Here is a 23,610-nt window from a genome sequence, read left to right on the forward strand (position 1 = left end):
GGGCACTGGAAAATCATAGAGAGCTGTATAATAGCTCATTTTAAAGGAAATTGCAACATCTAGTCACTTTTGTATTTAAAAATAAAATAATAAAGAACGACCTCTTGCCTATACTAAATTTTATATGCCACTTAATTATAGTATAGGTTAGTAATTCAACAGATTGCTTGGCACTGGAACATCGTAGAGAGTTGTTCAATGGCTCATTTTAAAGGAAATTAATGTAAAACAAATTATTTTTATTACATTAAGAAATTTTAATTATGTTCCTTAAGAAATCATCATAAGTAAAAATTTCCCATAAGGAAATCAAGCCAACTGGGTGAGAGCTATCCCAACCTCTAGACCATATAGAATATATTAAAATATACGATTAATGAAGTTTATGTAAAAGAACAAATTATAAACCTAGCTAGCTGCCTGATTATTTGAGAATCGTCTCTTACTATTCCAAAGAAGAAAAAGCCGTAGGCTTTTTCCTGTTTGTAATTTATAATCCGGGTTCAAGCAGTAGTTATAGTAAAATCCGGGTTGCAGCGGTAGCTAGCAACCTAGTAAGAGACGATCACGTCCAATGTTAAGAAATATAAAAATATAATAAAGATCAAACTCTTCCCTATACTAACTTGCATACGCAACTTCACTATAGTTAAGATTACAGTATTTATATTTTTTTACATTAAAAGACGATCACTGAAATAACAAACCATTCCATACATTGGACTTAGTTAGCTACTTGATTGTTTGAGTTTCGTGTCTTACTATTTAAAAGAAGAAAAAGCCGTAGGCTTTTTCCTGTTTGTATTTATAGTTAAAAAACGAACTAAAGTCCAAAGAAACTCAACACTGTGGTTCATTCATATTATCTTCATTATTTTAGCTAGAATGTAAATAAACAAATTCTTTTTTAAATTTTAAATTGAAAAGATAGTGCTTTTAATTCAACATATTAAAAGTTCTTCCCGACGGGGAATCGAACCCCCTTCTCGCAAGTAAAAAGTGGGCATACTTACCATTAGACTATCGACGACTTATAAAATAAAAGTTACATATAAGATATGACAACAATTTTTTAATCCGGGTTACATAAAGGCTCGATCATCGAATTTTTACATTAAAGAACGAACTTTAGTCCATAGTTTATATTAAAGGACGATCATTAGAAAAGCACAACGTTGCATATATTGGACTGAGTTAGTTTTTCAGTTTAGAATCGCTAAAGTTTTTCCGGGTTGTTACATAAAGGCTCGATCATCGAATTTAAGCTGAAACTAAGTAAAGGAAAATTATGCCTCCATATATTCACAGTGATGTATAAGATTTCCCATTACATCTGTAAACTGTTCCACAGTTGCCGGTCCATAGCTTGGAAGCTTTTCACTAAACATGCAACATTTCTTTTGGATATTCCTATGGAGTTTTGCGAAAGCATCTCTAGCTGACTTTTCAACAAATTCTATTCTTTCAGAGATATCCGGGTTGCAGCGGTAGCTAGCAACCTAGTAAGAGACGATCACGTCCAATGTCAAGAAATATAAAACCCCCCAACTCCTAAAAAAAGAGTCAGATCAAAACAAAAAGTACACCATTAGAACCGCCTTGTCCGAATCCTCTATAAAGGAAACTTACCTCCCTTTGGCTTGAATAACAAAGAAAATATATTGGCTTGAAAATCAAGAAAATTGACTTTTACCACGTTATTCTCCACAAACGGGATATTTTTTTCTTTCCGCTTTTTCTTTCTGCTCAGCTAGCTGGGCACTGGAAAATCATAGAGAGCTGTATAATAGCTCATTTTAAAGGAAATTGCAACATCTAGTCACTTTTGTATTTAAAAATAAAATACTTTTTAAAGTAGAATCAATTTTGTCAAAAAAATTGCATTTTTGATGTATTTTCATACTGCAGTCTTTTCAAAGATATTTGAATTTTGAAGCAATAAAACAGTCCATGTAATGAACTCTATAGTAATAATAGCTACTTGTCTCAATAGTAACCGAAACTCCTGGAACCAAAATTTTCTTTTTTGGCTTAATCGCTAAAATTATTATGTAAACTGCAAAAATATTTATGATGCCTAATCAGTAATAGTAATTTTTTAATTTAAACAACAAAAATACATGAAAATTCTAAAATTAGTTTTGCTTTTTGTCTCCTGGAAGAAATTTTTTTTTCATCTCAGTTCAAATTTATTATTGTATCCTGTAACCCGTAAAGTACATATCTCCATATTATTGTCTCATAATTGCAATTATTTTAGTTTTCAGTCCAGAATCACTAAACTTATTATTTAAACTGCAAAAATATTTATGGTGTCTAACCAATAATACTAATTTTGTAATTCAAACAAGATAAATACCTGAAAATTTTAAAATTAGTTTTGTTTTATGCTAGGTTTTAGATACTCGACACGGGATTTTGTGTGCTTAATAATTTTAAATCTTGAAAAAATATGGTCTCACGCGAGTGGAAAAAAAGAAAGAATAACCAAAAACAATATCAAAATAGAACAATCCAAATTTCTACTAATAGAAAACTTTACTACACAAAAAATAAAGCTAACATCCTGAAATATAAGAAAAGTTTATTTAAAAGAGATAAAAATGCCACCAAACGCAATAAAGCTCGAGCACGCGTAAGGATTGCTACTAAGATGTCTTGTGATCCAGGATTTAAGAAAATGAAATATGACAGAGCAAAACAGAGGTATCTTACGGATCAGGGGTATCGAGAAGGGAAAATTGAGACAGCGAAACAAAAGAGCAAGGAACGGTATGATAACGATATAGATTACCGAAACAAACATAAGAAAAAAGTTGCTACCAGAATAATGGGTAGATACTGGGGTGACAAAAGCTATAATGAAAAAATTAAATTCTCTGCGAGGTTGTACCGAAGAACGCATAAGGACAAAGGGAAAAATTACATTCAGAAATACAAGAAGATGGCAAAAATGCAGGCTGATCTTTGTAAATTGAGAAACATTTTACGCATGTTTTATCGGGATCACGAAAAGTATTCGAAATTACAGATTAAAATTCTCTTTGAAAGAGCGGATGCTGTTGAAAAGTCGGCTAGAAATGCTTTGGCAAAGCTTCATGGCAATATCCAAAAGAAATGTTGTCAGTTTAACGAAAAGCTTCCAAGGTATGGATTGGCAACTGCGGAACAGTTTATAGATGCAATGGAAAATGTTCGACAACACAGTGAATATACGGAGGCGTACTTCTTAGAAAATTCGTATATTAATTTTGGAAGGAGCAATTGCAGTTTATGTAGCAACTATATAAATATATATACAAGCATACCTATCAACAGCGAAGGAAAAGCAATGTTTTTCAATTATGGCGAAAACGAGCCTGTTAGGGTTATTAGTATATGTGTTTGTAAGACTAATGATTTAGAAAAAATTCCTGGAACACCGACTCAAGAAAAAAGCATTTCTAACTGTGTTTTAAACAGTTCGTTTAGTTCTACTGAATATTTGGCAAAAAATTCTCTGTGTAGTAGAACACACTGTCCTGAAAAGTACGAGACAACTATTGAAAAATGCTCTAAAACTAGATCTGACAAGGAAATTATGATGGCTGAAGTCACCTATAACAATCTGAGTAAAAATTCAAAACCAAATTATAATAAAAAACGACCTCTTGCCTATACTAAATTTTATATGCCACTTAATTATAGTATAGGTTAGAAATTCAACAGATTGCTTGGCACTGGAACATCGTAGAGAGTTGTTCAATGGCTCATTTTAAAGGAAATTAATGTAAAACAAATTATTTTTATTACATTAAGAAATTTTAATTATGTTCCTTAAGAAATCATCATAAGTAAAAATTTCCCATAAGGAAATCAAGCCAACTGGGTGAGAGCTATCCCAACCTCTAGACCATATAGAATATATTAAAATATACGATTAATGAAGTTTATGTAAAAGAACAAATTATAAACCTAGTTAGCTGCCTGATTATTTGAGAATCGTCTCTTACTATTCCAAAGAAGAAAAAGCCGTAGGCTTTTTCCTGTTTGTAATTTATAATCCGGGTTCAAGCAGTAGTTATAGTAAAATCCGGGTTGCAGCGGTAGCTAGCAACCTAGTAAGAGACGATCACGTCCAATGTTAAGAAATATAAAAATATAATAAAGATCAAACTCTTCCCTATACTAACTTGCATACGCAACTTCACTATAGTTAAGATTACAGTATTTATATTTTTTTACATTAAAAGACGATCACTGAAATAACAAACCATTCCATACATTGGACTTAGTTAGCTACTTGATTGTTTGAGTTTCGTCTCTTACTATTTAAAAGAAGAAAAAGCCGTAGGCTTTTTCCTGTTTGTATTTATAGTTAAAAAACGAACTAAAGTCCAAAGAAACTGAACACTGTGGTTCATTCATATTATCTTCATTATTTTAGCTAGAATGTAAATAAACAAATTCTTTTTTAAATTTTAAATTGAAAAGATAGTGCTTTTAATTCAACATATTAAAAGTTCTTCCCGACGGGGAATCGAACCCCCTTCTCGCAAGTAAAAAGTGGGCATACTTACCATTAGACTATCGACGACTTATAAAATAAAAGTTACATATAAGATATGACAACAATTTTTTAATCCGGGTTACATAAAGGCTCGATCATCGAATTTTTACATTAAAGAACGAACTTTAGTCCATAGTTTATATTAAAGGACGATCATTAGAAAAGCACAACATTGCATATATTGGACTGAGTTAGTTTTTTTACAGTAAAGATCGATCTCTCGCCCATAGTAACTGAGATATGGTGGTTCCAGGAGTAGCTGCAAGATATCTAAATTGTAGTGGTATCCGGGTAGCAGCGGTAGCTAGCAACCTAGTAAGAGACGATCAGTCCAATGTTCAAAATAAGAAAAAGCCATAAGCTTTTTCCTGTTTGTTATCTGGGTTGCGGTGGTAGCTAGCAACTTAGTAAGAGAAGTTACATTAAAAGACGATCCCTGAAATAGCAAATTATAGTATAGGTTAGTACTTCAACAGATAGCAAGGCACTGGAACATCGTAGAGAGTTGTTCAATGGCTCATTTTAAAGGAAATTAATGGGGTTAAAAATCTTTTGTAATTAAAACAAATTATTTTTATTACATTAAGAAATTTTAATTATGTTCCTTAAGAAATCATCATAAATAAAAATTTCCCAAACAGAAATTGAACTCAAGCCTACTGGGTGAGAGCTATCCCAACCTCTAGACCATATAGGATATATTAAAATATCCGATTAATGAAGTTTATGTTAAAGAACAAATTATAATCCTAGTTAGCTGCCTGATTATTTGAGGATCGTCTCTTACTATTCCAAAGAAGAAAAAGCCGTAGGCTTTTTCCTGTTTGTAATTTATTTCATAATAAAGTATTTACATAAAGGATCGATCAAGTTTATTACAAATGGAATATATAAGTTTCAGCGGTATCAGGGTTGTAGAGACGGCTTCAATCTAGTAGAGAACAAACTGCAGCATAGTAACTAAAAGTTATGATAATATTTACAATAAAGAACGACCTCTAATTACATTTTGTAATCATGAAATATAAAATATAGTAATATAAAATATTACTAAATAACCATATATGACGTAATGATCCGGGTTGCAGCGGTAGCTAGCAACCTAGTAAGAGACGATCACCTCCAATGTTAAGAAATATAAAACCCCCCAACTCCTAAAAAAAGAGTCAGATCAAAACAAAAGTATACCATTAGAACCGCCTTGTCCGAATCCTCTATAAAGGAAACTTACCGCCCTTTGGCTTGAATAACAAAGAAAATATATTGGCTTGAAAAGCAAGAAAATAGACTTTTACCACGTTATTCTCCACAAACGGGATATTTTTTTCTTTCCGCTTGATTTTTCTCCTCAGCTAGCTGGGCACTGGAAAATCATAGAAAGCTGTATAATAGCTCATTTTAAAGGCAATTGCAACATCTAGTCACTTTTGTAATTAAAAATAAAATACTTTTTAAAGTAGAATCAATTTTGTCAAAAAAGTTGCATTTTTGATGTATTTTCATACTGCAGTCTTTTCAAAGATATTTGAATTTTCAAGCAATAAAACAGTTCATGGTAATGAACTCTATAGTAATAATAGCTACTTGTCTCAATAGTAACCGAAACTCCTGGAACCAAAATTTTCTTTTTTGGCTTAATCGCTAAAATTATTATGTAAACTGCAAAAATATTTATGATGCCTAATCAGTAATAGTAATTTTTTAATTTAAACAACAAAAATACAAGAAAATTCTAAAATTGGTTTTGCTTTTTGTGTCCTGGAAGAAAAATTTTTTTCATCTCAGTTCAAATTTATTATTGCATCCTGGAACTAAACTTTTTTTGGTTTGTAACCCATAAAATACATATCTCCATATTATTGTCTCATAATTGCAATTATTTTAGTTTTCAGTCCAGAATCGCTAAACTTATTATGTAAACTGCAAAAATATTTATGGTGTCTAAACAATAATAATAATTTTGTAATTCAAACAAGATAAATACCTGAAAATTTTAAAATTAGTTTTGTTTTATGCTAGGTTTTAGATACTCGACACGGGATTTTGTGTACTTAATAATTTTAAACCTTGAAAAAATATGGTCTCACGCGAGTGGAAAAAAAGAAAGAATAACCCAAAAAAATATCAAAATAGAGCAATCCAAATTTCTACTAATAGAAAACTTTGCAACATAAAAAATAAAGCTAACATCCTGAAATATCAGAAAAGTTTATTTAAAAGAGATAAAAATGCCACCGAACGCAATAAAGCTCGAGAACACGTTAGGATTGCTACTAAGATGTCTTGTGATCCAGGATTTAAGAAAATGAAATATGACAGAGGAAAACAGAGGTATCTTACGGATCAGGGGTATCGAGAAGGGAAAACTGAGACAGCCAAACAAAAGAGCAAGGAACGGTATGATAACGATATAGATTATCGAAACGAACATAAGAAAAAAGTTGCTACCAGAATAATGGGTAGATACTGGAGTGACAAAAGCTATAATGGAAAAATTAAATTCTCTGCGAGGTTGTACCGAAGAACGCATAAGGACAAAGGGAAAAATTATAATAAAGAACGACCTTTTGCCTATAATAAATTTTATACGCCACTTAAGTACAGTATAGGTTAGTAATCCGGGTTGCAGCGGTAGCTAGCAACCTAGTAAGAGACGATCACGTCCAATGTTAAGAAATGTAAAACCTTCATAGTTCCTAAGAAAGGAGTCAGATCAAAACAAAAAGTGCACCATTAGAACTGCCTTGTCCGAAAACCCTTGAAAGGAAACTTACCACCCTTTGGTTTGAACAGCAAGGGAAATATATTGGCTTGGAAATCAAGAAAATTGACTTTAACCACGTTATTTTCCACAAACGGGATATTTTTTTTCTTTTTTCTTCTTTTCAAGAGATAGCTTTGCACTGGAACATCGTAGAGAGTTGTTCAATGGCTCATTTTAAAGGAAATTAATTGGATTAAAAACCTTTTGTAACTAAAACGTTGCAGCTACTACAACATTCTGCCTAAACGGGATATTTTTTCTTGTTATCCAGAGATAGCTTTGCACTGGAATACAATAAGGAACGAACTGTAACCCATAGTAACTGAAGTATTAAATCAAACAGTTCATGGTCATAATAAAGACCTGAATAATGACTTATTTTAAAGGAAACTGCTGTATATAGAAACCTTTCGTAATTGACAAAAATAAATATTATAATAAAATAAATTGTTACGATATGGTAAAGAACTAATTCTAGGCCATAGTAACTAATTTAATTTTGAAAAGAAAGAATTACGGCAGAAACCGAAATGTTAGTATAAGTAAGCCATAATTCATAAAAACCGTCTACCAATATTTCAATTCAGATCGCAGGATTCAAAGTCCTAATAGAGCAATCCGAATTTCTACTTATAAAAAACTTTACTACACAAAAAATTATCCGGGTTGCAGCGGTAGCTAGCAACCTAGTAAGAGACGATCACGTCCAATGTTAAGAAATATAAAAATCCGGGTTGCAGCGGTAGCTAGCAATCCGGGTTGCAGCGGTAGCTAGCAACCTAGTAAGAGACGATCACGTCCAATGTTAAGAAATATAAAAACCCCCAACTCCTAAAAAAAGAGTCAGATCAAAACAAAAAGTACACCATTAGAACCGCCTTGTCCGAATCCTCTATAAAGGAAACTTACCTCCCTTTGGCTTGAATAACAAAGAAAATATATTGGCTTGAAAATCAAGAAAATTGACTTTTACCACGTTATTCTCCACAAACGGGATATTTTTTTCTTTCCGCTTTTTCTTTCTGCTCAGCTAGCTGGGCACTGGAAAATCATAGAGAGCTGTATAATAGCTCATTTTAAAGGAAATTGCAACATCTAGTCACTTTTGTATTTAAAAATAAAATACTTTTTAAAGTAGAATCAATTTTGTCAAAAAAATTGCATTTTTGATGTATTTTCATACTGCAGTCTTTTCAAAGATATTTGAATTTTGAAGCAATAAAACAGTCCATGTAATGAACTCTATAGTAATAATAGCTACTTGTCTCAATAGTAACCGAAACTCCTGGAACCAAAATTTTCTTTTTTGGCTTAATCGCTAAAATTATTATGTAAACTGCAAAAATATTTATGATGCCTAATCAGTAATAGTAATTTTTTAATTTAAACAACAAAAATACATGAAAATTCTAAAATTAGTTTTGCTTTTTGTCTCCTGGAAGAAATTTTTTTTTCATCTCAGTTCAAATTTATTATTGTATCCTGTAACCCGTAAAGTACATATCTCCATATTATTGTCTCATAATTGCAATTATTTGAGTTTTCAGTCCAGAATCACTAAACTTATTATTTAAACTGCAAAAATATTTATGGTGTCTAACCAATAATACTAATTTTGTAATTCAAACAAGATAAATACCTGAAAATTTTAAAATTAGTTTTGTTTTATGCTAGGTTTTAGATACTCGACACGGGATTTTGTGTGCTTAATAATTTTAAATCTTGAAAAAATATGGTCTCACGCGAGTGGAAAAAAAGAAAGAATAACCAAAAACAATATCAAAATAGAACAATCCAAATTTCTACTAATAGAAAACTTTACTACACAAAAAATAAAGCTAACATCCTGAAATATAAGAAAAGTTTATTTAAAAGAGATAAAAATGCCACCAAACGCAATAAAGCTCGAGCACGCGTAAGGATTGCTACTAAGATGTCTTGTGATCCAGGATTTAAGAAAATGAAATATGACAGAGCAAAACAGAGGTATCTTACGGATCAGGGGTATCGAGAAGGGAAAATTGAGACAGCGAAACAAAAGAGTAAGGAACGGTATGATAACGATATAGATTACCGAAACAAACATAAGAAAAAAGTTGCTACCAGAATTATAATAAAGAACGACCTCTTGCCTATACTAAATTTTATACGCCACTTAATTATAGTTTAGGTTAGTAATTCAACAGATATTATGGCATTGGAACATCGTAGAGAGTTGTTCAATGGCTCATTTTAAAGGAAATTTAACTAAACAGACTTATCTTAGAAAGTAAAAAGTTTGTGATGCAAGATATTTCCCATTGTAAAAAAAAAATAATATTACGTGCGTAATAACACTCACGTGTTGGAGTTTCACGTCATAAGTTAGCATTATAAAACGTTTATAATGCTAACGATTAAACATTATAAAACGATTAATTAAGCTAACTCAGTTAACTTTATATTTTACTTCTTTTACTGCAGCGTAGAAACGATTTTACATGTTTAATTTATTCATTTTTTATAACCCAAAATGTTGCAGCACAAGCTCTACTTTCAGCGTGAACAAAAACTTATAAACGAAACGACACACTTAGCAGCCAGCCTTTGTCGTTGCATGGTTATTTTCTGTTGTTTTGCTGAAACCAAAACGTTCTTGCTGAACCCTAGGAATCATATTGTAACCGCTTCTTCCGAAGGCTACACTATTATTTCTCCCGCTACAATATGACTACACCGTCAGGCCCCACGCAGTGGTGGCTTCACAAGGCCCCTTACACCAGTAAGGCGGACTTGGCATGTTTCTCTGAACTTGATAGTGTATTCTAGTTACCCAGTTGTTGGTTTGAATACAGTATAACCATTTAACTATAATTACATGATTTTTCTGTTTTGTATGTACAGAACAAAACATAAAACTATTATATTTTTGACTAAGACAGAAATTAACATAACAGAACAAAGATTTTAGTTTACCGTAAAGAAATGACAGTTACTTTTTTCAATAAATGAGAATAATAAGATTATCTTATAAGTTTGGAATATAGAGTAGGTAACAAAATAAACATGCATTGAATTCTAAATCAAATGGTATGTTTATTATTCAACTATCTCATTATGGTCCTATATTCCAAATAACCCATAAGCCTTCATGTTCACAACGCCAAGTCCCTAACACCGACATCTACAAGACAAACTCAATAAATTAATCCTTAGCTTTCATAGCATGCTTTCAAAGAACAGTTTTTAAACTATTACTATTAAGAGAATATAATGAACACAGGAAATGGCACCAATACTTGTTGAAATTTCTGTGATAAGATCACCTGTGATTACAACATCAATGCTTCTGGCCAAGACTCTAATTTATTCTAAATTCAGATTATATTTTTGTGCTCAACTTGCCTTTTGTAATATATAAACTTACTTTCTTGAAAAAGTTTCCGAATTCTTTCAATAAGTTTCTCCATTGTTACGTTTCTGTTGACGTAAAGTTGAGCAAATTTCAACGCTGCCTGATGCGTAATGTTTCTTACGTTTAATTAAAAAAATGTTTTCTACAAAACAAGTTTTTCAACAAAAAGTAAAGAAGTCCATCAAACCAAAAATTAACGAAAATAGAATCAAACATTCTACCAAGCATACAACTGCCATAAATCAGCATCAATAAATAAATGAAACCCAAAATGAACAAAAATTAAAATAAATAACAGAGTCAAACTCAAAACGAGCAGAAATTAATATGAGTAGGGTTCAAAACCCCTATAATTTCTAAAAGCCAGAGCAAAATTTGTACTTTACTGAGAAAAATCAGACGAATTTACTGAAAAAATGTGCATTGTCAGTTTAATATACATATGCTGATATTTATTCCTTAAAAAATGATATCTTAAAGTTATAAAAGTGAAAACATTTAAAAGAATTTTTCAGTAAAGCATAAATTCTATTCTGGCTTTTAGTAATCATAGGGGTATTGAACCCTACTCATATTAATTTTTGCTCGTTTTAAGTTTGACTCTGTTATCTATTTTAACTTCTGTTCGTTTTGGGTTTCATTTATTTATTGATACTGATTTTTGGTAGTTGTATGCATGGTAGATTGTTTGATTCTATTTTCGTTCATTTTTGTTTGATGGAGTTCTTTACTTTTTGTTGAAAAACCTATTTTGTGGGAAAAGTTTTTTAAATTAATTTACGTTCGTTTTATGTTGACATAGTCTTTTTCAGGGAAAAAGAAAATAATAGTTTGAATCTTTCCGGCTTTCCTTTAAGAATCTATAGTTTAGCCTGCTTTTTATCTGCTGGCGAAACTTTTTCAGAAATGTTTAACAACATACACTCTTTTCAAAATTATGACACAAATAGTAGTGTTTAATTTTTGATTTCTTCAGCTCAATTTATGAATGAGCTCTTTTAATACGTTGAACAAAATGGCTATCTCAAATTTTGATTAGAAGTGCTTGGAGAAACAATGGGCGTGGGGGGGGGAAGGGTCATTTGCCCTCTGATCACTTTCGACTAATAAATACTGCACAAGTCCTCTCAATTTCCAATCGAATGAGACCTTTTTGAAGCTTCTACGAAAAAACTTTCGATAAAAACCTTATATGCCCAAAGGGCATAACTTAAGACACTCTTCCTGAGGGCTATCGGGGGAGGATAGATATAATAAAGAACGACCTCTTCCCTATACTAAATTTTATTGGCCACTTAACTATAGTGTAGGTTAGTAATGTCTACATAATCCGGGTTGTTATCCGGGTTGCAGCGGTAGCTAGCAACCTAGTAAGAGACGATCACGTCCAATGTTAAGAAATACAAAAGCCCATAGCTCCTAAAAAAGGAGTCAGATCAAATCAAAAAGTACACCATTAGAACTGCCTTATCCGAAACCCCTTTATAGTATCAAGCAAGGGAAATATATTGGCTTGAAAATTACAATAAGGAACGAACTGAACTCATAGTAACTTAAGTATTAAATATTATAATAAAGAACGACCTCTTGCCTATACTAAATTTTATAGGCCACTTAACTATAGTATAGGCTAGTGCAGTTATATTTAAGGTCAATATATTAAAATTTTCCACTTAAAGACGGTCATTGGAATAAAAACCCAATACATACATTTGATTTAGTTAGCTACTTGATTGTTTGAGACTAGTCTCTTACTATTTCAAAGAAGAAAAAGCCGTAGGCTTTTTCCTGTTTGTAATCAATTAGAAAGAGTTCAACCTTTAAAATGAGTTACGTAGTGCTTTGAGTCGCTTGAAAACTTTTAAGTGAGTTACATTAAAAGACGATCACTGAAATAACAAACCTTTCCATACATTTGAATTAGTTAGCTACTTGATTGTTTGAGTTTAGTCTCTTACTATTTAAAAGAAGAAAAAGCCGTAGGCTTTTTCCTGTTTGTATTTATAGTTAAAAAACGAACTCAAGTCCAAAGAAACTGAACACTGTGGTTCATTCATATTATCTTCATTATTTTAGCTAGAATGTAAATAAACAAGTTTCTTTTTTAAATTTTCGATTGAAAAGATAGTGCTTTTAATTCAACATATTAAAAGTTCTTCCCGACGGGGAATCGAACCCCCTTCTCCCAAATAAAAAGTGGGCATACTTACCATTAGACTATGGATGACTTGTAAAATAAAAGTTACATATAAGATATGATAATAATTTTTTAATCCGGGTTATACATAATGGCTCGATCATCGAATTTTTACATTAAAGAACGAACTTTAGTCCATAGTTTATCCGGGTTGCAGCGTTAGCTAGCAACCTAGTAAGAGACGATCACGTCCAATGTTAAGAAATATAAGAACCCCTAACTCCTGAGAAAAGAGTCAGATTATAATAAAGAACGACCTCTTGCCTATATAAATTTTATAGGCCACTTAGCTATAGTCTAGGTTAGTAAATTTACACTAAAAGACCATCATTAGAATTACACACCATTGCATACATTGGACTTAGTTAGCTACTTGATTCAGGTTTTACATAAAGGGTCGATCATCGAATTTAAGCTGAAACTAAGTAGGACAATTATGCCTCCATATATTCACAGTGATAGCTGGGCATACTCTTTTCTTAGTCTCTTACTATTTCAAAGAATTACAGTAAGGACCGAAGTCTATCTCATAGTAACTAATGCAACGGGAAAAAGAAAATTACTACTTAAGAACGACAAAGATGTAAATGGTCTCATTCGTTAATTAGATAATGGTTAGATCAAAGCAAGCTGCACGCAAGTTAAAAAAACAGTACTACACATACAACAGAGATAGTATCTTGAAAAAAGAAAAGCAAAGGTATTCAACCAACCAGGCGTATCGAGAAGTAAAAATTGAGAGAGCAAAACAAAACAGCAAGATGTGTTATCAAAATGATGAAGATTATAGACATGCAAAAATTGAGACACAATCCGGGTTGCAGCGGTAGCTAGCAACCTAGTAAGAGACGATCACGTACAATGTTAAGAAATATAAAAACCCATAGTTCCTAACTAAGGAGTCAGATCAAAACCAAAAGTACACCATTAGAACCGCCTTGTCCAAAACCCCTGTGTAGGAAACTTTCTGTCCCTTGGCTTGAACAGCAAGGGAAATATATTGGCTTGAAAATCAAGAAAAGCGGCAGCTATTACAACATTCTGCCTAAACGGGACATTTTTTTTCTTTTATAATAAAGAACGAATATTTTACCGATTATCTACTAATAACCATATATGACGTAATAAGTGACATGACGTAATATCTAAAACCTATTGTGTACTAATAATAGTACACAATAGGTTTATGACTTAATGAGCGACGGGATGTAAAAATTGAAAAAATTAATTTTTATTTTATTTTTCGTTTTTAGTTCAGAATCGCTAAAGTTATAAACTGCAAAAATATTTATGGGGTCTGAACAATCCGGGTTGCAGCGGTAGCTAGCAACCTAGTAAGAGACGATCACCTCCAATGTTAAGAAATATAAAACCCCCAACTCCTAAAAAAAGAGTCAGATCAAAACAAAAAGTACACCATTAGAACCGCCTTGTCCGAATCCTCTATAAAGGAAACTTACCTCCCTTTGGCTTGAATAACAAAGAAAATATATTGGCTTGAAAATCAAGAAAATTGACTTTTACCACGTTATTCTCCACAAACGGGATATTTTTTCTTTCCGCTTTTTCTTTCTGCTCAGCTAGCTGGGCACTGGAAAATCATAGAGAGCTGTATAATAGCTCATTTTAAAGGAAATTGCAACATCTAGTCACTTTTGTATTTAAAAATAAAATACTTTTTAAAGTAGAATCAATTTTGTCAAAAAAATTGCATTTTTGATGTATTTTCATACTGCAGTCTTTTCAAAGATATTTGAATTTTGAAGCAATAAAACAGTCCATGTAATGAACTCTATAGTAATAATAGCTACTTGTCTCAATAGTAACCGAAACTCCTGGAACCAAAATTTTCTTTTTTGGCTTAATCGCTAAAATTATTATGTAAACTGCAAAAATATTTATGATGCCTAATCAGTAATAGTAATTTTTTAATTTAAACAACAAAAATACATGAAAATTCTAAAATTAGTTTTGCTTTTTGTCTCCTGGAAGAAATTTTTTTTTCATCTCAGTTCAAATTTATTATTGTATCCTGTAACCCGTAAAGTACATATCTCCATATTATTGTCTCATAATTGCAATTATTTTAGTTTTCAGTCCAGAATCACTAAACTTATTATTTAAACTGCAAAAATATTTATGGTGTCTAACCAATAATACTAATTTTGTAATTCAAACAAGATAAATACCTGAAAATTTTAAAATTAGTTTTGTTTTATGCTAGGTTTTAGATACTCGACACGGGATTTTGTGTGCTTAATAATTTTAAATCTTGAAAAAATATGGTCTCACGCGAGTGGAAAAAAAGAAAGAATAACCAAAAACAATATCAAAATAGAACAATCCAAATTTCTACTAATAGAAAACTTTACTACACAAAAAATAAAGCTAACATCCTGAAATATAAGAAAAGTTTATTTAAAAGAGATAAAAATGCCACCAAACGCAATAAAGCTCGAGCACGCGTAAGGATTGCTACTAAGATGTCTTGTGATCCAGGATTTAAGAAAATGAAATATGACAGAGCAAAACAGAGGTATCTTACGGATCAGGGGTATCGAGAAGGGAAAATTGAGACAGCGAAACAAAAGAGCAAGGAACGGTATGATAACGATATAGATTACCGAAACAAACATAAGAAAAAAGTTGCTACCAGAATAATGGGTAGATACTGGGGTGACAAAAGCTATAATGAAAAAATTAAATTCTCTGCGAGGTTGTACCGAAGAACGCATAAGGACAAAGGGAAAAATTACATTCAGAAATACAAGAAGATGGCAAAAATGCAGGCTGATCTTTGTAAATTGAGAAACATTTTACGCATGTTTTATCGGGATCACGAAAAGTATTCGAAATTACAGATTAAAATTCTCTTTGAAAGAGCGGATGCTGTTGAAAAGTCGGCTAGAAATGCTTTGGCAAAGCTTCATGGCAATATCCAAAAGAAATTTATAATAAAGAACGACCTCTTACCTATACTAAATTTTATACGCCACTTAATTGTAGTATAGGTTAGTAATTCCGCAGATAGCTTGGCACTGGAACATCGTAGAGAGTTGTTTAATGGCTCATTTTAAAGAAAATTAATGGGGTTAAAACCTTTTGTAATTATAAAACAAGTTATTTCTAAGATAGAATCGTTTTTCCTACGAAATTACATTAAATGAAGATGATTACAATAACAAACCATTGCTACTTGACTGTTTGAGGTTCGTCTCTTACTATTTCAAAGAAGAAAAAAGCCGTAGGCTTTTGCCTGTTTTCCGGGTTGCAGCGGTAGCTAGCAACCTAGTAAGAGACGATCACGTCCAATGTTAAGAAATATAAAAACCCCTAACTCCTAAAAACAGAGTCAGATCAAAACAAAAAGTACACCATTAGAACCGCCTTGTCCGAAACCCCTATAAAGGAAACTTACCGCCCTGCGGCTTGAATAACAAAGAAAATATATTGGCTTGATAATCAAGAAAATTGACTTTAACCACGTTATTCTCCACAAACGGGATATTTTTTTCTTTCTTTCTTTTCCACAGATAGCTTGGCACTGGAACATCGTAGAGAGTTGTTCAATGGCTCATTTTAAAGGAAATCTCTAGATCTAGCGCTATTTGTACTTAATTTTTTTTAAATTAATTTTTTTTACGAAAAACTTAATTTTTTATATATCCGGTTTGCAGTGGTAGCTAGCAACCTAGTAAGAGACGATCACGTCCAATGTTAAGAAATATAAAAACCCATAGTTCTTAAAAAAAAGAGTCAGATCAAAACAAAAAGTACACCATTAGAACCGCCTTGTCCGAAACCCCTGCATAGTAAAATTTCTGTCCCTTGGCTTGAACAGCAAGGGAAATATATTGGCTTGAAAATCAAGAAAAGTGGCAGCTACTACAACATTCTGCCTAAACGGGATATTTTTTTCTTTTTTTTTCTTTTTTTTTCTTTTTCTTTTCCACAGATAGCTTGGCACTGGAACATCGTAAAGGGTTGTTCAATAGCGCATTTTAAAGGAAATTAATTGGGTTAAAAATCTATAGTAACTAAAATAAATTATTTCTAAAAGAGAATAAATTTTTCCACCAAAAACTGCATTTTTGATGTCTTTTCACACTGCAGTCTTTCAAACATAATCGTATACCAGCGGTAAGAATTGAACCCACGCCTCTGAAGAGACTGGTGGCTAACACCAGTGCCTTGGACCACTCGGCCAGGCTGCCTCTCATAAATAAATATATATGTGAATTTGGGTTGCAGCAGTAGCTAGCAACCTAGTAATAGACGATCAGTCCAATGCTAAGAAATATAAAAACCCAAAACTCCTAAAAATAGAGTCAGATCAAAACAAAAGTACATCATTAGAAATACCTTGTCTGAAACCCTACTAGATAAATAATGAACGTCATCATAGTTTTATATTAGAGCTATGACGTGAATAGAGTGATTTATACTAAAGAACGAACTCTAGCCTATACTAAATGTATTAAATAAAGTTAATACTTAAATAAGTCCATTATAAGATCTAACGACTGCATATATTGGACCTTTTGAGCTACCTTTCAGTAAGGAACGAAGTCTATCTCATAGTAACTGATGCAACAGGGAAAAGAAAACGAGGTCTATTGTGTATATGACGTCATTATAATGATGAACTATTTCTTGCTTATACTAACTTGCACAGGAAACTTAATTTACAGTAAAGAACGATCTCTCTCCCATACTAACTGATGTATGGTGGTTCCAGGTGTATCCGGGTTGCAGCGGTAGCTAGCAACCTAGTAAGAGACGATCACGTCCAATGTTAAGTTATAATAAAGAACGAATATTTTACCGATTATCTACTAATCCGGGTTGCAGCGGTAGCTAGCAACCTAGTAAGAGACGATCACGTCCAATGTTAAGAAATATAAAAACCCATAGTTCTTAAAAAAAGAGTCAGATCAAAACAAAAAGTACACCATTAGAACCGCCTTGTCCGAAACCCCTGCATAGTAAAATTTCTGTTCCTTGGCTTGAACAGCAAGGGAAATTATGATAAAGAACGAACGCTAGCTCATAGTAACTGTATCCAGGTTGCAGTGGTAGCTAGGATTATAATAAAGAACGACCTCTTGCCTATACTAAATTTTATACGCCACTTAATTATAGTATAGGTTAGTAATTCAACAGATAGCATGGCACTGGAACATCGTAGAAAGTTGTTCAATGGCTCATTTTAAAGGAAATTAATTGGGTTAAAAACCTTTTGTAATTAAAACAAATTATTTTTATTACATTAAGAAATTTTAATTATGTTCCTTAAGAAATCATCATAAGTAAAAATTTCCCGTACGGAAATTGAACTCAAGCCTGCTGGGTGACAGCTATCCCAACCTCTAGACCATATAGGATATATTAAAATATCCGATTAATGAAGTTTATGTTAAAGAACAAATTATAAACATAATTAGCTGCCTGATTATTTGAGGATCGTCTCTTACTATTCCAAAGAAGAAAAAGCCGTAGGCTTTTTCCTGTTTGTAATTTATTTTATAATAAAGGATGAACTTCAGGCTTTACTAACTGAAAAGTTTAGTATTTTTATATAGTAAAGAACGAGCTCTAAATGATAGTTGTAGCTATAGCTGCAATCAAGTGAAAGACAAACCGAAGCATATAGTAACTAATCCGGGTTGCAGCGGTAGCTAGCAACCTAGTAAGAGAAGATCACGTCCAATGTTAAGAAATATAAAACCCCCCAACTCCTAAAAAAAGAGTCAGATCAAAACAAAAAGTACACCATTAGAACCGCCTTGTCCGAATCCTCTATAAAGGAAACTTACCTCCCTTTGGCTTGAATAACAAAGAAAATATATTGGCTTGAAAATCAAGAAAATTGACTTTTACCACGTTATTCTCCACAAACGGGATATTTTTTTCTTTCCGCTTTTTCTTTCTGCTCAGCTAGCTGGGCACTGGAAAATCATAGAGAGCTGTATAATAGCTCATTTTAAAGGAAATTGCAACATCTAGTCACTTTTGTATTTAAAAATAAAATACTTTTTAAAGTAGAATCAATTTTGTCAAAAAAATTGCATTTTTGATGTATTTTCATACTGCAGTCTTTTCAAAGATATTTGAATTTTGAAGCAATAAAACAGTCCATGTAATGAACTCTATAGTAATAATAGCTACTTGTCTCAATAGTAACCGAAACTCCTGGAACCAAAATTTTCTTTTTTGGCTTAATCGCTAAAATTATTATGTAAACTGTAAAAATATTTATGATGCCTAATCAGTAATAGTAATTTTTTAATTTAAACAACAAAAATACATGAAAATTCTAAAATTAGTTTTGCTTTTTGTCTCCTGGAAGAAATTTTTTTTTCATCTCAGTTCAAATTTATTATTGTATCCTGTAACCCGTAAAGTACATATCTCCATATTATTGTCTCATAATTGCAATTATTTTAGTTTTCAGTCCAGAATCACTAAACTTATTATTTAAACTGCAAAAATATTTATGGTGTCTAACCAATAATACTAATTTTGTAATTCAAACAAGATAAATACCTGAAAATTTTAAAATTAGTTTTGTTTTATGCTAGGTTTTAGATACTCGACACGGGATTTTGTGTGCTTAATAATTTTAAATCTTGAAAAAATATGGTCTCACGCGAGTGTTATAATAAAGAACGACCTCTTGCCTATACTAAATTATATAGGCCACTTAACTATAGTATAGGTTAGTAAATCACTGAAATAACAAACCATTCAATACATTGGACTTAGTTAGCTACTTGATTTTTTGAGTTTCATCTCTTACTATTTAAAAGAAGAAAAAGCCGTAGGCTTTTTCCTGTTTGTATTTATAGTTAAAAAACGAACTCAAGTCCAAAGAAACTGAACCCTGTGGTTCATTCATATTATCTTCATTATTTTAGCTAGAATGTAAATAAACAAGTTTCTTTTTTTAAATTTTAAATTGAAAAGATAGTGCTTTTAATTCAACATATTAAAAGTTCTCCCCTACGGGGAATCGAACCACCTTCTCCCAGGTAACAAGTGGGCATCCTTACCATTAGACTATCGAAGACTTATGAAATGAAAGTTACATATAAGATATGATAATAATTTTGTAATCCGGGTTTAATATTATCCGGGTTGCAGTGGTAGCTAGCAACCTAGTAATAGACGATCACGTCCAATGTTAAGAAATATGAAATCCCATAGTTCCTAAAAAAGGAGTCAGATCAATCCGGGTTGCAGCGGTAGCTAGCAACCTAGTAAGAGACGATCACGTCCAATGTTAAGAAATATAAAAACCCATAGTTCTTAAAAAAAAGAGTCAGATCAAAACATTATAATAAAGATCGAACTCTTCCCTATACTAACTTTTATACGCAACTTCACTATAGTTAAGATTACAGTATTTATATTTTTTTACATTAAAAGACGATCACTGAAATAACAAACCATTCCATACATTGGACTTAGTTAGCTACTTGATTGTTTGAGTTTCGTCTCTTACTATTTAAAAGAAGAAAAAGCCGTAGGCTTTTTCCTGTTTGTATTTATAGTTAAAAAACGAACTCAAGTCCAAAGAAACTGAACACTGTGGTTCATTAATATTATCTTCATTATTTTAGCTAGAATGTAAATAAACAAGTTTCTTTTTTAAATTTTAAATTGAAAAGATAGTGCTTTTAATTCAACATATTAAAAGTTCTCCCCGACGGGGAATCGAACCCTCTTCTCCCAGGTAACAAGTGGACATACTTACCATTAGACTATCGAAGACTTATGAAATAAAAGTTACATATAAGATATGATAATAATTTTTTAATCCACTCGGCCAGGCTGCTTCTCATAATTTGGGTTGCAGCAGTAGCTAGCAACCTAGCAAGAGACGATCAGTCCAATGCTAATTATAGTAAAGAACGAACTTCAGTTCATAGTAACTAAAACAAGATTATAATTAGCTTTGGTATAAAATACTGTCAGCGGTAGGATTCGAACCCATGCCTCCGAATTGAAGAGTGGCTAACACCAGCCCCTTAAACCGCTCGACCACGCTGCCTCGCATAACTATGACGTTATAATGCCATTATAAACGCCATAATACTCTAAATTAAAACTCTAAACTAAAACTTAAACTCTTCGATGTGTTTTGCTATCAGGCCACCTTTGTATGAAGCTGTCACTGGCTATGATGCTATAGAAAAATCAAAAACTCTAAGATCATTTAGTTTTTAGTTTAGAATCTCTAAAGCTTTTATGTAAATTGCAAAAATATTTATGGTGTCTAAGGAGCAATTACAGTAAAGAACGATCTCTCTCCCATAGTAACTGATATGTTACATTAAAAGACGATCATTGGAATAAAAAGTTATTGCATGCATTGGACTTAGTTAGCTACTTGATCGTTTGAGGTCCGTCTCTTACTATTTCAAAAAAGAAAAAGCCGTAGGCTTTTTCCTGTTTGTAATATTTTACTGTTTGTTATCAGGGTTACAGCGGTATTACATAAAGGATCCGGGTTGCAGCGGTAGCTAGCAACCTAGTAAGAGACGATCACGTCCAATGTTAAGAAATATAAAAACCCATAGTTCTTAAAAAAAGAGTCAGATCAAAACAAAAAGTACACCATTAGAACCGCCTTGTCCGAAACCCCTGCATAGTAAAATTTCTGTCCCTTGGCTTGAATTACATAAAGGCTCGATCATCGAATTTTTACATTAAAGAACGAACTTTAGTCCATAGTTTATATTAAAGGACGATCATTAGAAAAGCACACCATTGCATATATTGGACTGAGTTAGTTTTTATAATAAAGATCGAACTCTTCCCTATACTAACTTGCATAGGCAACTTCACTATAGTGAAGATTACAGTATTTATATTATTGATCATTATAAATTATAAAAAGTTCGAATGTTCGTCACAGTAAAGAACGACTTTCCTTTGGCTTGAACAGCAAGGAAAATATATTGGCTTGAAAATCAAGAAAAGTGGCAGCTACTACAGCATTCTGCCTAACGGCATCTTTTTTTCTTTTTTTTTCTTTTCTACAGACAGCTTGACACTGAAACATCGTAGAGAGTTTTTTAATGGCTCATTTTAAAGTAAAGTAATGGGGTTTAAACCCTTTTGTAACTTAAACAAATTATCTTTAAAACCATAATAAAGAACGACCTCTTGCCTATACTAAATTTATAGGCCACTTAATAATAGTATAGGTTAGTAAAGTTTTATTGTAAAGAACGAACTTTTGACCAAATGTTTGCACTAAAAGTCGATCATTGGAATTTATAATAAAGAACGACCTCTTGCCTATACTAAATTTTATACGCCACTTAATTATAGTATAGGTTAGTAATTCAACAGATAGCATGGCACTGGAATATCGTAGAGAGTTGTTCAATGGCTCATTTTAAAGAAAATTAATGGGGTTAAAATTTATAATATCCGGGTTGCAGCGGTAGCTAGCAACCTAGTAAGAGACGATCACGTCCAATGTTAATCCGGGTTGCAGCGGTAGCTAGCAACCTAGTAAGAGACGTTACATTAAAGAACGAACTTTCATCCATAGTAATTGAAGTATTATAAGAAATCATTATGTAGATAATGCATTTTCCTTAATGATTAATATTAGACATAAATTAAAATCTTGTTTGGGGTAAAAGAGCAGTGATTAGATTTTAAACCATAATTACTTTCGGAAAAATTAGGGCCCGACCGGATTCGAACCGGTGACCTATCGATCTGCAGTCGATGGCTCTACCTTTGAGCTACGAACCCTTTTTGTTAAGAGAGAATTAAAGATGTTTACATGAATATTAGACATAAATCAAATTACAGTATAGAACAAACTTCCAGCCCATAGTAACTAAAATAAGATTAAAATTAATGTTAAAGATTGATAAATGACATTTTTTTGTGAGGAGGATTTATAATAAAGAACGACCTCTTGCCTATACTAAATTTTATACGCCACTTAATTATAGTATAGTAATAGTATAGTATAGTATAGTATAGTATAGTAATAGTTATAGGCTAGTAATTCAACAGATAGCTTGGCACTGGAACATAGTAGAGAGTTGTTCAAGGGCTCATTTAAAGAAAATTAATGGGGTTAAAAATTTATAATAAAGAACGACCTCTTGCCTATACTAAATTTTATACGCCACTTAATTATAGTTTAGGTTAGTAATTCAACAGATAGCATGGCACTGGAACACCGTAGAAAGTTGTTCAATGGTTCATTTTAAAGGAAATTAATGGGGTTAAAATTTGCAGTAAAGAACGAACCTTAACCCATAGTAGCAGAAAAAAGAATATCTAGGTTGCAGCGGTAGCTAGCAACCTATTAATCATCCAATAAGAGACGATCACGTCCAATGTTAAGAAATATAATAACCCCTAACTCCTAAAAATAGAGTCAAATCGAAAGAAGAAGTACACTATTAGAGCCGCCTGGTCCGAAACCCCTATAAAGGAAACTTACCGCCCTGCGGCTTGAATAACAAAGAAAATATATTGGCTTGATAATCAAGAAAATTGACTTTAACCACGTTATTCTCCACAAACGGGATATTTTTTTCTTTCTTTCTTTTCCACAGATAGCTTGGCACTGGAACATCGTAGAGAGTTGTTCAATGGCTCATTTTAAAGGAAATCTCTAGATCTAGCGCTATTTGTACTTAATTTTTTTTTTTAATTAATTTTTTTTT

At 32.1% G+C, this 23,610-nt stretch overlaps 1 non-coding gene across 1 annotated transcript; it reads right to left on the minus strand.

Annotated features, from left to right (window-relative positions):
• Positions 1-22,606: 22,606 nt before the first annotated feature.
• On the minus strand, positions 22,607-22,678 carry TRNAC-GCA (transfer RNA cysteine (anticodon GCA)). The gene has a single exon. It is a non-coding gene; the product is annotated as a tRNA-Cys (tRNA).
• Positions 22,679-23,610: the final 932 nt, after the last annotated feature.

Source organism: Artemia sp. Qi Xiang Cuo, chromosome 19, assembly GCF_049724085.1.
Source record: "Artemia sp. Qi Xiang Cuo chromosome 19, ASM4972408v1, whole genome shotgun sequence".
Lineage (NCBI taxonomy): Eukaryota > Metazoa > Arthropoda > Branchiopoda > Anostraca > Artemiidae > Artemia > Artemia sp. Qi Xiang Cuo.